The following is a 14,891-nucleotide window of genomic DNA, read 5'->3' as shown; positions in this document are numbered from 1 at the left end:
GCACTCATAGCAAAGCTCCCTCTGTGCTCCGCCGTGAGCCACGAGACAGAAAGTGTCACAGCACCTTTATCTGGGTGCCCCATGAGCAGACCAAGAGCACCCAAGGCACAAGGGATGGGTTCCCAGCCCCAGCCCTGCCTTCCCTCTGCTCTCCATCACCAACAGCACAGGCACCCTCCTACCAAGGCTTGCACCTCTGGGAAATACAGCCTGCCCCCTGCAGCACTCGCACACTCAGGTCTGTGGAAAACTAAGAGTGGGATCAAACATCTTCCCAAGTGTCCAGTTATCCTGGTTTCAGCTGCAGAAAAATTACTTCAATCCCAGCCAAGACCAGGACACCAGTTAACTCTGATTATTACTTCACACTCCAACTCATATTTCTGTTTCACAATCTCTATCAACAAATTGCAGTGATGCCCTTCCACCCTGAAAAGCAGCTATAAACATTCTTATTCCAAATAACAGATTAGATGCATCTGTTCATGTTGCTACATTACTTTTCAAAGCTGTGACCAAACAAAGCAATTACTGTTCAAATCAGACTCTGGATACCTTCCACAACCAACAGTAAAGCATTCTGGGGTGCTGTAGCATCTGTTTCTATTCTCATCTTCTCCCTTTCCTTTGGGAACCTCCTTTTAATTTCCATAACCATCAACAGGTTTTAATAGAGCCCAGCAAATAGGTCCAAGAATGGTAGCCATGGCAAACATTTTCTGCAAGAATATTATCCTGCAAAGGTTCAAAATCATCCTTACATGGCAAATTTTCTTCTCTCTTTGTTATGAAAATCCAAAAGATTATTGCTCTTCCGGAAGTACTTGGAGCAAAACAATTTAATTACATTCTATTTCAAAACCAATTGTTGATACAGACTCAAATTTTCAGTAATTAGATAATTTCACAGAGCACATTCCATTGCCACTGTCATACCTAGTGACTGCTTGAAGAGTCCTAGCATTGCAGATACCTCAGTATTAAATACAATAACAGATGATGTGATTGGGAAGGTTCACCCATTGCTCTCATATTTAAAGTAATGAGCTCTCCTACTCAAACATGGAGATTTAGATGGCAAGGAATAAAATGTTGGCCTTGATGGAATTAGTAGTAAAATACTCATTGGCTTCCCAGGGCTTAAATATAATAAGTTCTTTGCAAGTAAAGATGATTGGTAACGTAAATTAAATATTAAATAAACAATTATTATGCACTCTATCCTAACTTTGAGTGTCAAGAAGTCTAATGTAGGAAGACCTTGTTTAGTCAGTAGTGGACCCCTTAACCCAATTAAAAGCATGTCCTACACACACCAACTCTGCATAACAGCCCCTACTGAAAAGCTTAAGCCAACACCCTCAGATTTCTGTGAGTCTTGACCGTTCACACATGCCTGGAGATGGGGATAAGATCCTAAGCAGGGGATGGGAGCAGGAGTCTTCAGCCACATGCATCACATCTTCCACCAGTTCTGGCACTGCCAGAGAGAGGGCAAACCCTGGCACTGTTGTGGGAAGGGTGTTGATATCCCAACAAAACCTTCCTCTAAGGGATACAGAGGGGATGGGAAGGGGGTCCCACTCCCTTCTCCTTGCTCCTGAGCTTCCCACCTCCTGCAGTGCTCAAGTCACAGATTTTGTGTCCTTATGCCATGAACTTCCTCTGGGCCACTTCTGGAGCAAAGCACAGAAAAGTCCACAGCACTTGCTAATTTAACAGAAGTCACATTTTTAAAATTTTTTTAATTTTCTGGTTTACTTTTTTTAAGAGAGCAAGATATGCAGATAATAGATTTTTTAAATTATTCTATTAAAATACTGCAAATTATCCATCTATATTTTTCCTGATTTTGGTTCCTTTTCAAGCTGTTGATTTTAAATATACAGTAGACTGCTCAAACCACACACAGCCAAGCATAGTGACTGCCAGTCTCATGGTATAGGGTCTTACAGTTCTAATGTTATTCAACAAGACATGGACTAAATTTAGGCTCACTTAGTGAGGCTGCTTTGAGGGAGCACCAGCTGAAGTATCTGCCAGTATGTGGTGATCTCAGCCCCAAGCAGCTGGAGGAGAGCACAAGCATCATTATAGGCTGGGTATTGAAGATGGTTTACTTCCAACAGCCTTAGCTTAGCAAAGTGTTGGGTAAATAGAATTATCTATCTTATTAAAAAAGGCCCTGTTCTATTGCTGAAATCGTGCATCACATCTGGAAATTAGAGGGAGCTCCACAAAAAGCTTTAGCTTGAGCCCACTTACCCTAATGGAGTAGGAGCCAAGGTCTTTAGCTGAAATAGCTTCAAGAAATGTGTTACTGAGTGAGATGCCTTTAATGACCACAGAGAAACACAGGCAAGGAAAACACACTCCATTTTCACACACAGTTCTTCAAAACGCATGGGGAGATGTTTATGCCTGCCACCCCAAGACCTGTCCTTTTTATTTTAACTTGGGCATTCATTAGAGCAGCAGAGCTAACATGCTCATATTTCTGGTCAGCAAAATAATCTCATGCCAGCTTCTAGTGGCATGGGGGATAGAGGCTCAACTCCTTTATATGAGGGAAACTCTCCCAACACAACCTCAGCATCACAACATGTTCAGAAATGCCCCTGCATGTTCAGTGGCCTTTGGTTTTGTTTTGCTGCATTAGCTGCAGCCAGCCCCTCTTAGATGCCAGCTAATAACCTACGCATTAGCAAAAATTCATAATAACCAAATTCACGCTGGTTTTACCTGAGCCAAATTTCCCTTCACTGCTTATTGGTGCAGCCCTTTCAGAGATTTTAATTTCTCTCAACCTTCAGCTTGTGATCAAATTCAGGTGAGGCTGGTCAAGGCATTCAAAAGGGCTTGGGTAAGAGGTGATGCAGGAAGGTACAAAACACTCTCATAACTCATTTGCATTTAAAAAATAGGCCTGCAAGGAAAAGGAATCAAAATATAAAATACATGAAGGAAAGTTACAATAACAGCTATCTAAATATGCAGGATGTCTCTGCAGCCTCTCTTTCCCTTAAATTGAGTAAAGAAACTGTCAGATAATGGCCAAATAAATCAGTCAGTATTATCAGCCACAGCTGCTGCCCATGCCTGCAAAGTGCAGCACAAGCTCTGCTCCAAGACCTAGGAAGCGCTCCAAAATTCAGATTGTTCTCCACAAGACATGCTGAGATCTGGATATCATATTTCACTTTTTAATTAAAATATATTTTTCACTCCCTATCTACATAAGGAAAAACAACATAAAAGTAATTGAGACTTCACATTTCACATGTCAAATCATGATAGCTTTTCTTATTCACTGGCATGCCAAATAAGTACTTATAGCAATATTCACCATCAAAAAGCAAGCAACCTCCTTTCCAAGGATGACGGAATCAGGCTTAGATAAAATAAGAACCAGCTCATGCTCAAAATGAATCCTTATGTCAGGCTGCTGCACCTTTGCAAAGTCCTTCATCTCTCTAAAACCTGCCACACTTCCTTATAATATATGGGAAAATGCAACAGCTTCTCCAGGCATTTCACAAAAATCACTTACCAAAGCAGACAGTATTCAGAAATTAATGCCTTTAGTACCAATGAGCAGGACTGAGCCATATATTGCAGGCTGTAATTTCAAGGTCTCATTTATCCCTCCCAGGTATCAAGTATCTTGTTGCAATCTTTTTGTGGAAAGCTTTTATTTCTGGGGCTTTTCGGCCACTAATACATTGTTAAAAGGAAAAGCATAAAAAGGAAAGAAAATAATTTCCTGCACTTGGAAGGCACTGCAGGTCAGAAGGGAGATGAAACCACAGAACAGGTTGAGAGAGCTGGAGCTGTTCAGCCTAGAAGAGAGAAGGCTCTAGGGAGATCTGAGAGCCCCTTCCAGTGCCTAAACAGGTTCCAGGGAAGATGGAGAGGGACTTTGCACAAAGGTCTGGAGAGACAGAGCAAGGGACAGTGGCTTCACACTGACCGAGGCCAGGGTTATATTGGGTATTAGAAAGAATTTCTTCACTGTGAGGCCCTGGCTCAGGTTATCCAGAGAAGCTGTGGATGCCCAATCCCTGGAAGGCCAGGATGGATGGAGCTCTGAGCAACCTGCTCTAGTGGAAGATGTCCCTGTCCTTGGCAAAGAGGTGGAACTGGATGAGATGATCTTTAAGGTCCCTTCCAACCCAGACCATTCTGTGATGCTCTTATGATGACGTGTCACCAGTGATTCAGAGCTGAGAGGGTCTGGCAGCACAGGGACTGCTCCTGCAGCACAGGAGGGCAGTGCTCCTCTAAAGGATGGATTTCACAGGGGTCTAGCCTGAAAACAAGCTTACTTTTTATACCCACAAACATGAACAATATTAAAAATGAAGTTTCAACACGTGTTTATTCTTATAGGGATTTTTAACACCCCTTCTTAGTGGTGGAGATGGGAACTCCACTGCCCTGAGGTAGTGCTTTCTTTCAAACCAGTAAATGCTAAACTTACTATAATTTTAAATATACCTGCCTCTGCACTGATGCCTTGTCAACTGCAAAGGAAATTTGGCAATTTATGCTATGCAACTTAGAAAATACAGGACTGAATGGAGCAGAAATAATGATTAGTGTAGTAAGATTTTGAAGAAACCCGAGATCACTGTTGAGGAATGCTGAATCTGCCCATTACCTCAGCTTAATGGAGCGCTTTCAAGTCTAAACAATTAATTTTCTGGAGATTTTCCACAGCTTCCTAAAGATCAGAGCACAATCACAAACTCCCAACACCAACCCAATTTCCTCTCTGCAACAGATTTTCAATTAGTCTAGGTAGAGTAAGCATAGAAAATACAGACTTATATCAATCTATATACCTTTACAAAACTTTCCACAAGCAAATAACTGGTGTCAAGGTTGGATAAATCATAAAGGAGAATTATTGTACTGGATCTAAGGTATTAGAAACCTTTTCAATTACTGAGGTTTAATTTCCTTATTATTTTCATTTGTTAGTTCCACCTCATTTTGGATATATCCTTTTATTTCACCATTAAATCTGTTTGGTTCAGAGCCATGATCAGATCAAGGTCTGTGGATAGCCACTACATCAGACACAAAAGAAAAGTGATTACAAACCCCACACTTAGCATGGTCTGTCTCATATCTTCTGAAAGGTAGTTACCATAAATGCAAAACCAGTGTGGCCTGACATTGGTGCAAGTTGGAAGAGTAGGAGACAAATGCATGAGTTATTTTTTACATTAGGTAGCAAACCTAGTTCTTCTTTAACCACTTAATTACCTTTGCCTGTCAGGAAAAAACATTGCTATGAAAATTAATATTATCTTTATTATGGATGTGTCCCTGAAGATGTCGATGCACTGACACATCTCCATGTATGAGGCCTGCAAGCAATGAAATAATTCTACCTCGTGAGCAGATGCAGGTTTTGCGCTATCACCAAGGATTTATTACGTAGTTTAATGGCCATTACTTAGCATCATCTGCTCTTTTTATATATTCTCTACCAGCACACCCATTTTCATCTTTCAGCCTTATTATCTTATGTATATGAACAAAGAATATCTGATGGGTAGAGGAAATATAAACCAGACCTGACTGGCCAGAGGCAAGTCAAGCTCAGTTTCCCTGACTCAGGTAGAGCAGACTCAGCATAATGTGAATCGGGTACATGACAGTGTTAGCACAGTGCCCAAGGGAAGGACAACCTGACACTTACAACAGAGCAGGATCTGTCCTAGCTTACCAATTCGTGGATACTTTCAAACACCTACATGCTTTTTGCAGCACCCCAGATCTCCCCTTAGTGAACAAGGACATTCAAAGAATTTGAGATGAAAGGCGCTTTAGAGACCAGCTTGTCCCACCCCCTTCCCTGTAGCCTTTGTCACTGTCCAGATGGCCACAGCACACAAGAGTGCCTCTTTAAAAACTTCAGGGGGCCTCAAGTATCAGTACCTCATTACCTAAAATACCTTCTCTACATTGCAGTCCTACATTATTTAAAAAGCCTTCCATACCTTTGCTAAGTTGCCGTCCCATGACCAACTCCACACAGCTCTGGCTCCTTCTCTCCTTCTTCTCTCTGCATTTCTAGCTCGCTGCTCCCTGTCCCTTCCTCCTCGCAGCATGGCCAGCAGCCTCTCGCAGACTCCAACTAATTACCCACTCCACCACCAAACTCACTCTTTTATCACCCATAGCTGTGAAGGCAAGGCTGTTCCCACTCTTCGGTAATTAACACAGCTGCAACACATAAGGGGCAAGAGTGCTTTCAGCACTGTCTCTGTCCTCCCACACTTCTCCAACAAGGGCAGGACACCTTCCACTAGACCATCCAAGCCCCAGCCAACCTGGCCTTGAGCACTTCCAGGGATGGGGCAGCCACAGCTTCTCTGGGCACCCTGTGCCTGGCCCTCATCACCTTCACAGGGAAGAATTTCTTCCTCAGATCAAATGAATGTCTACCCTCTTTCAGCTGTGCAACTCTCTCCTTTCCTGGAGGCTCCATACTCCAGACACTGCCACATGGGAGTATGAAAAAAGTTAAAATTTCCTTTTTGCTGCTGAGACTGCAGGTCCCTCTGTGAGAGCTGAGTATGGCATGAAGGCCATCTGCCCCAAACAGGTTGTTTGCTCCAGCACCAAGATAAAGAAATGGTCAGAATCATCTCTGGTACCATCTGTTGCCATGGTACATAGAATAAACCAGGCATATTTCAGAGGAGCAGAATATGTATCACAGTGTTAGCAGCTACATGTACACACACAATATTTCCTCTTTCAGTACTAGGTTTTCCAGCATCCCCCTCCATCTGAACACTCTGCAGCTAGTTCTAAAAGATTTGTTGCATTTTTCTATATATTTGCAGCCCCTACTTCAGATGGACTGTGTAATTTTTCTTTTGTGTAGATCACAAGTATAAAGAAGATACAGACGGACTTAAAAAAAAAAAAATTGAGATTTAGGGCAGCAGAAATAAAGACTTATTGTGAATTCTCTACTATGCCACCAGGAGAGATAAAATACAGAGAAGGGCTGTTGGACAGAGATTCCTCCACTCTCCCAAGTGCATGGGAGATCTTACTCTGCTTTCCAGGCTCAGGTTCTCCAAGTTCTGACCCAGGCCCTTCCTGCACTTCCTAAATTCATCATAAATTCCACTTTAAATCCCACATGGAGGAGCAACAGCTCTCCAGTGGTGCAGCTTAAAAGCCCTCACATTACCCTTCCTCTAAAGAATACATGGCTGAGAACAGGAAACCATTTCCTCTTGCAATCCATTTGAATTATTGAACTGGATGCTGCTGTGGAAAGGCAAATGCAACCTCAGTTACCTATGGTGGCGTTCCCCCGTTGCTTTTAGGACCCCTGTGACCTCTGAGTTTGGTTCTTTGTTACACCAGGTGCTGGTGTTCCTATGAGCTGGATGTTTCCCTGGCTCTCCCAGGCCTCCTCCTCTCCAAAACCTGCAGGGACAGTCCCAGCTGAAGCTCAGCCTGTGACAGCAAGTTCTCACACTGTGACCTGGGTCACTTTTGAGCCTATTGCATTAGAACTGAAATAAAAAGGGGAAAAAACAGAGATAATCTGAAATAAAAGCATAACTAAATGATGTGTGAAAACTAAATTGCCATATCACAGCTTAGTGCCCAGCCCAGATCTGGGTATTATGGCACTTATGACACAACGAGCCATTGACTCATCAGCAGCATGACAGTTAACTGCTCTGCTGACAAGCATAAATCTATTCCACCACTATTTTGTATTATTAATTAGGAGAGGGGGGGCAGTATTTGTAGCATATATTGGTGGCTCATCTACTGCCTAATGTGATAGGTTTTATTTGGCTTGAAAAAATTATCTATTTAAATTGTGCATCAAGGTCATAACACGTGGGTAGTTTGACTCACCGTGGCATTTTGATGGTGGCTGTGCTAGGTGGGAGCTCATGTGCCATATCATTATTTCTCACACATCATCTGGAGAAGCAAATAAACTTTTGATTAATAATGGGAACACAATGGAAGCAAGCTGAAAGCCTGCCTCCAACAGCTTCAGTTAAAGGTATTAGGAGTTAAGGCACAAGCTTGCGTAAGGATAACAAGATAAATCTACTCACACTCTACAGAAATATCTATCACTATTCCCCAATATTGCTACCTGTGTATGGATCTGATCAATATTCAGTATCACCTCCACTTTACCCAGAAGCTGTGCAATATGCTAAATTAGCTTTTCTATTACCATATCAAAGGTATGCTTGAAATTGAACATCACTGTAATTTAACTGAAATTACAGGCAGACCAGGTCTGTCTTGATCAGTTTGCAAACCCCTCTACATTAATCATATTAAAGACACTGCAGATGAACAAATCAGCAATGCAGGCAGAAAACTGGCTGCCTTGGAGAAAGTCCTCAAATGCCCCTGACACTGGGGACACAGGGAGGCCTGAATGTCACTGCAGGTGTTTGTGAGCTGTGCCAGCACCATGGTGAGTGTGCTGGTCCCATTCCCAGTCTCCCATTCCCCAGCAGGGTTCCACCATCACCACATTCCCCATCACCAAATCCTCCCCCCGATGCCAAAGGCTGGTTGCAGGCGCAGTCGCTGGGATGTTTTGGCCCAATCTGAAAACACCATCACTTCCCCCAGCTCCAGCAATCCATTTTCCCAATACCTGCCCACCTGAGGATGGTGGCACTGTCCATGCAGAGGGACTGGCTGGCTCACACCATGCACTGGTGGCCCCAGCACAGGGCAGCTGGAAGAGCAAGGACAGGAGATTCCCCGCATGCAGCTGAGCTCAAGCAGCACCCACCCCTGAAGGATGAGGTAGACACATCCAGTGCCCTTCCTGACCACAACAGGAGCTTGGCTCGTGGTTCTGTTTCTGAGAACAGGAACTCCTGCCTTTGACTTCTCCAACCTTTGTTTCCCACCTTTTTCTTGGCCTCAGATATTTATTATTTGGTAGGAATTTCTTTTTTCTTTCAGTGACTTTCTTATGCTTGGGACCTCTCTGATTTTAACAATCTTCAAATTATGTCCTTAAAATAAACCTGACAATCAGCAATATATAAATTATCATTTCCTTCTCCACATGCTTCAACTATTATCTTAATCAAGCAATCATGTCACTTCACTTATAGCCCCCAATTATCCAAGTTTGTATTATATCATCTGTAGCTGATGGCACACCAAGCCATCTGCAAATCCTCAGGGCTAATGCAATCCTGAGTCCTTAAAGATTTCCCCATTGTTTTGTGCTGCAAGGACTGATTTCTATGTGGAGCAATGACTATTAGTTGACATCCAGGTGATGGGAGGCCTTTCTTTACGCATCCACCACTTTATCTGACCTCTAAACAAGACCCAACAGAAGGAAGGCATCACTCTGCTAAATACAAGTGGCCCAGGGTGCTCGCTCCTCACACAGGGTACGGGTTGATGACAGACTCAAATGACTGAAGCTGAAGACAGTGGAAAGCATCAGCCCTTTGTTATTCTGTCGTAAGCTTTCAATAACTTTACTCTGTGAATTCTCATGGCACGCACACAACAGACACTGAATTCTATTTCTTTTCTTCTTTCTTTCTTTCGTATCGTTTTTGGCGTTGCGGGCGGGAGGAGGTCTTCGGGAGGTAGGGATGGCGTTGTCTTTAGTCTTGGTATTCGGGCGGGGGCGTGGGGCATGTCTTGTCTTTCTTTCTTTCCTTCTTTCTTTCCTTCTTTCTTTCCTTCTTTCCTTCTTTCCTTCTTTCCTTCTTCTTTCTTTCCTTTTTTCTTTCCTTCTTTCTTTCCTTCTTTCCTTCTCATCTCCCCTCCTCCTCACATAATCAGCCAACCCACTCTTTTATAACACACATCCTTAGTGGACATAGCTCTGACCTATTAAGGGCACGGCTGCTCCTCATCAGGGGCAAGGTTTCCTGCAGCACCATCTCTATTCTCTTACAATCCATTCTCCCACAGGGTACCACTTAATCTTGAAAAGGAAACTCTAGGATCAAATGTCCTTGCTGGGTCTACTTGCACAAGTGAAGCTGGCAACAGTCTCATGTTTTTGGAGACATATTAAAAGGAAAATTTCTCTGTGAGGCGGCCATACACCTGCCTGGGACACAGTCCTCCAGCTCCTCAGTCCCCCTGCTCTTCTTGGTCCTGAGCTTATCAAATTGCCCATGGAATGGACCTGCATTTTTCTGGGACATGGTCCTCAGCTCCTCCAGCAGAGCTCTCCAGCTCTCTGAGCACCAGGAACAGAGCACTTGATCAGTGAAACACAGACTCTAGATTCTGCAATCACAGCTGACCACTCAGACCTGCAACTTTCCCACAGTCTGTGCACGGGGAGAAAATTTCTAGCATGGAAGCACTCCATTTGTATGCTTGGAGCCAGCCCACCTGCTCACCCAGCACCAGCCTCCCTCCATGCATTATTAATGAGCAATATCAGTCCCCAGTTTTCAGTCAGCTAATTTGTTCTCACAGTCATGATTCCAAATATCGCACAAGTAATTCATCAAGTTATTTTAACTGTAGTTAGATAAGCCCGTTAGCCATCATAAATTTAAATAAATTATCCTTTTCTCACACATGGAGGTGCAAGAGGCAGAGCGCCTTGGCAGGTGAGATATATCCCTCTCCTCTGCATTTCTGGTGACATGTACAGCACTGGGTGACTCAAATCTGTGTGGAAGTGTGCCCCCAATGAGCCCCTCTGCTCTGCAGCAGGGAACAGGGGAGCCAGCCCTGGCCACTAGCCCTGGGTCACCACGAGCACTTCAGATGGGAGGTCTCAGCCATGAGATCTCAGTGTCACAAATTTCCAGAGTTCAGTGATGAACACACCACAAATATAGAGAGTCTTTGCTTAGTCCTACCCCTCAGGAGCTCTTGGTTTCACACAGCCACCTTATTTCATTTATTGAAGCCAAGCACCCTCTTCACTCACTTGCTCCATTTCTTTGAAAGAGTGATTTTACAGCAACTCGAGATTTCAGGTATGCATCATCCCTTAGGCTTGGCATTGCAGGATCCCACTCAGTGCTTTGAAAGTTTTTCTTTCTCCCTTATCTTTGAGAAACAAGGTGCATCAATGCCAGAACCATGGGGGACAAAAGAAGAGGTACACCACGACTGTCACTGAGACACACAAAGCAGTCACACACAGACAAGAGATTTTCGCCAGGCAGAGGTCCTTCCGATTCCAGCTCACAGCTGAGAGAGCCGAGAGAAGAGACCCCTTTGTTTATTTCTTACTTTTTATACATTTGTGGGTCTAGCAGAAGATTGGCTTTTTGGGGTTTCCACCCCTCAGCCTCAGTGGCCAGACCAATTGTCAGTTACAATTGTTTTCAGGTTAGAAATATGCAAACAAAGGACAGAGAATGAAAAACAAAGGATTTGTTTATGTTACATCTGTGGGGAAAGGTAGAAAACTCTTAATATTGTACAATAACTAAAAAGATCTGACTCCATTTAAGAAAATCAAAAGGCTCAAAAAACCAGGGTAACACACGATCACGACCACTGGCTTTGATCATGGGGACTCTAGGGAAGAGGAACATGTCCATGCGACCCCAAATTCCTCCGAGGCTTAGCCTCCCCCAGAAACCAACAGAAGCGGATGTGACACTGAAAAAACCCAGTGTGAGTAGCTGTTACAAGCACTGATTTTCATACAAGTAACCTCGGGGTGGGGAGTGACATTTCACAGACATAAATCACTCCTGACTTTGAACACACAGTGTGAGAAGCACCCTGTGCTGCCACATAGTCGTGTGAGGGGTTGTCACAACAAGTTAGCAACTGATTTTTGCAGAAAAACCTCAAAGATGTTGTATTTATTGCAGCAGGATGATGGTAAACAACTGTACATAATATAAAGGTAATCTAATTTTAGTAGGCGGAAAAATGAAATTACACCAGCCTTAGTTTAAATTGCTGGGATGAGGTTTTTTCCAAGGATTTTAGATGAAGGTGCAGAAAATCAACAGAACCAATTGAGGTTTATAATTAAAAACAGGAGGAAACATTACAAAGAATATCAGACTTTGGGGCTTCTGGGACTAAGACATCCACTGTCTGTTAGGAGTTAGGATCAGGTACTGAGAGGCAAAGGTAAATTACCTTACATCTGCCTATGATGAGACTCTTTTAGCATTTGATATCCACCACCATGAAAGAGAGTCAACATGGCCTGGAGTGGAGTCACTCAGGCAATTTTTAACATCTTTGCTTCTGCAAGGATGCTGCTACCTGTGTGGGAAAGGTATGTTTCATTTCTTAATATCACAGATCTAAAGAAACAGTTTTAAATTAAATTCATGCAAGTACAGAATGAGCTTACTTCCAAATATTGCTTAGGAAACAAAGGGAATAAAATGGCCTTTTTCAATCTAATTGTCCAATTTATTTAAAAAAAAAAAAAAAAAAAAAAGGGCAACAAAACATACGAAATCTCTGTGAAAGGGAATTAGCCTGTGGGTTTGGATAATTCCCATTTCTAAAGCAAACAGAATCTTGGCTTCCTCATATCTGTGGGCTACACAGACAGATTCAATAACCTGAAATACTATGGACCTCTTCCTTCCCATTCATCACACAAGAGGCTGCAGATATGCAGCCACATCAGTCATGGCAGTGATGTTCTTTAGCACACCTTTTCAGGACAGTGAGGGACCTGCTTCTCAGCACGGGCACTGAGAGGGTCACCCTGCTGTCTTGGCTGGAGTTCCAAATGCCAAAGCAGGAGAAAACAGTCCTGGTGTTGGGCAGAACCACCACCACACTTAATCTGGGTTGGAAAAACATCTGTATCTCCCTAAAAATATTCCTATTTGAGGGAGTGACTCAGCCACAATCACCCCACAGACAGAGCAGCACACAGGTACTTACAGATGCTTTCTAATCCCTTCTGGTAACTCTCATTTGCCCAGATCATTATTTTTGTCAGACTTCAAAGGTCTTTTTGTCTGTGCCTCTTTCTTGTCACTTTCCAGGTCCTGCTTTTGCCATTCCTTTCTCACTCAGGTCTGGCCTTCTTTAAACTTCCCTGCTAAATCTCCTGTCCTTTCTCATCCGTAGCTTTCTGTCCCTTCAGTTCCATCTGCCCCAGTAGAGCTGAGAAAAAGGGCACAATTTTTGACCTCATCCTCTATTTTGGCCCCCCTTTTATCCTTCCACCTGAACCAATCTCTACTCACACTAAACTCTGTTTAATATTGCTCCCCCCTCCTTAGGTACTGGATCCAGAGCTTCCCTTTCATTCTCACAGTGCTGCAGGCACCTGGAGGTGCTGGGAACTCTCAAATGGGGGTGAGAAGTCCAAAACAGGGTGCCTGTGTCCTCACACAGCAATCAGCAGGTGAAAACAGGAGCTGAGGTGTTACCCCCACCCTGGCACAGACTCACTGCACAGCAAGAGCCCCTCAGATCTAAAATTAATCTCAGACCTCACCACACCATTGCAAGACTCAGTTAATAAATATTAGTGAAATGCAGAGATCCCTGGATGAAAACTGGACTGGAGTTGTAGACTGCCACGATTCATTAATTTCTTATTATCTTATAAGGGCTTCACTGGAGCCCAGAGGACTGCATGAATAGTGCATGAATCTGAAGAGTTTTGCTGTCATCCTCACCTTCAGCTTGAAAATGTGGCTTGTGGGAACCCAGACCTGAAGGATGCCTTGGCTGAGGACAGAAAACATACTCAGGGGCTGATCCTGGATGTTGGGAGGGGGCTGAGCTCTCAAGTCTTTTGAAGTTCAGCACAATGTAAATAAAACACATTTAATTAAGGGGGAAACCCTTCCTGAAGTTGGAGTGAGTATGCTGGAGTGACACAGGAAAGGGTTGGACTGTTCAGGAAAAGCAGGAATGGTCATGGACAAGATAGGAGGTGGCAGGAGAGGAAGAATGGTGGTTTTTAGAAGATCACAGAGTCATAGAATCGTTCAGGTTGGAAAAGACTGTCAAAAGGACATTCCAGCAGTCAGCAGAGCAGCCTCACCCAGCACCTCCAGCCACCACAGCTCCCATTAAAGTTTCTTCTGTCTTCTCACTGAGCAAGACAAGGTCCCAGCTACCACATGAAAACACCAAGGTTGGGATTTGCCTCCTCTAGGAAATCTGCTATGCCTTCAGATCAGATGGGATCTGGTAGGAAAACAGCACCGCCACAAATGGCAATGCAGCACACTGAGCAATAAGTCATCTCTTACTGAGTTACAGAGGCTTCCCAACTACTCCTCTAATCAGCACGAGGTAACTCTCATTCATTTATAGGCACTTCACCATGTTATTTTAAAGGAAAATTATCTCTCTCTCATTTGGCTCAGCAGTCTGAAAGTTGATTTGGCTGAAACATAGGAACATCACTCACCAGGAGAGATAGCAGCAACCAAGTTCTGAAAAGAGCATTTTAAATCACTGCTGGCATTTATTTTCTATGTATAATAGTACTGGTATCAGTTAATCTGCGTAAAACTGCAGTGCTACTGCAACATTCACATGGAGAGTGTGAGGAGGCAGCCAATAACTCTCACTTTCCCACCAAATCCAGCATAGCTCTGGTACCCAAACCCACATCTACTCCGTGTTTTACAGCCAAAGCCCAGCTACCTGGAGACTGCTGGGTTCAAGCTGGCCCAAGCAGGAACACTGGGCAGTGTGAAAAACACCAAGCTACAGATCCTGGTTTTGGCTGTTCTTGGCACTGTGTATTTTCTCATCATTTGAAATCTTACTTTAGTTCTAAGTACAATCTGATTCTTGCCCCTCTCTGTTTTCTGTCGGTGATCTCAGAATCATGGGAACATGGAATCATGGAATGCTTTGGATTGGAAGCGACCTTTAAGAGCATCTCATTTCAACCCCCTGCCATGGTC

The sequence above is a fragment of the Hirundo rustica genome, chromosome 14 (genome assembly GCF_015227805.2).
Source record: "Hirundo rustica isolate bHirRus1 chromosome 14, bHirRus1.pri.v3, whole genome shotgun sequence".
Lineage (NCBI taxonomy): Eukaryota > Metazoa > Chordata > Aves > Passeriformes > Hirundinidae > Hirundo > Hirundo rustica.
The sequence above is the reverse complement of the archived record's forward strand: the minus strand, read 5'-3'. Positions refer to the sequence as shown.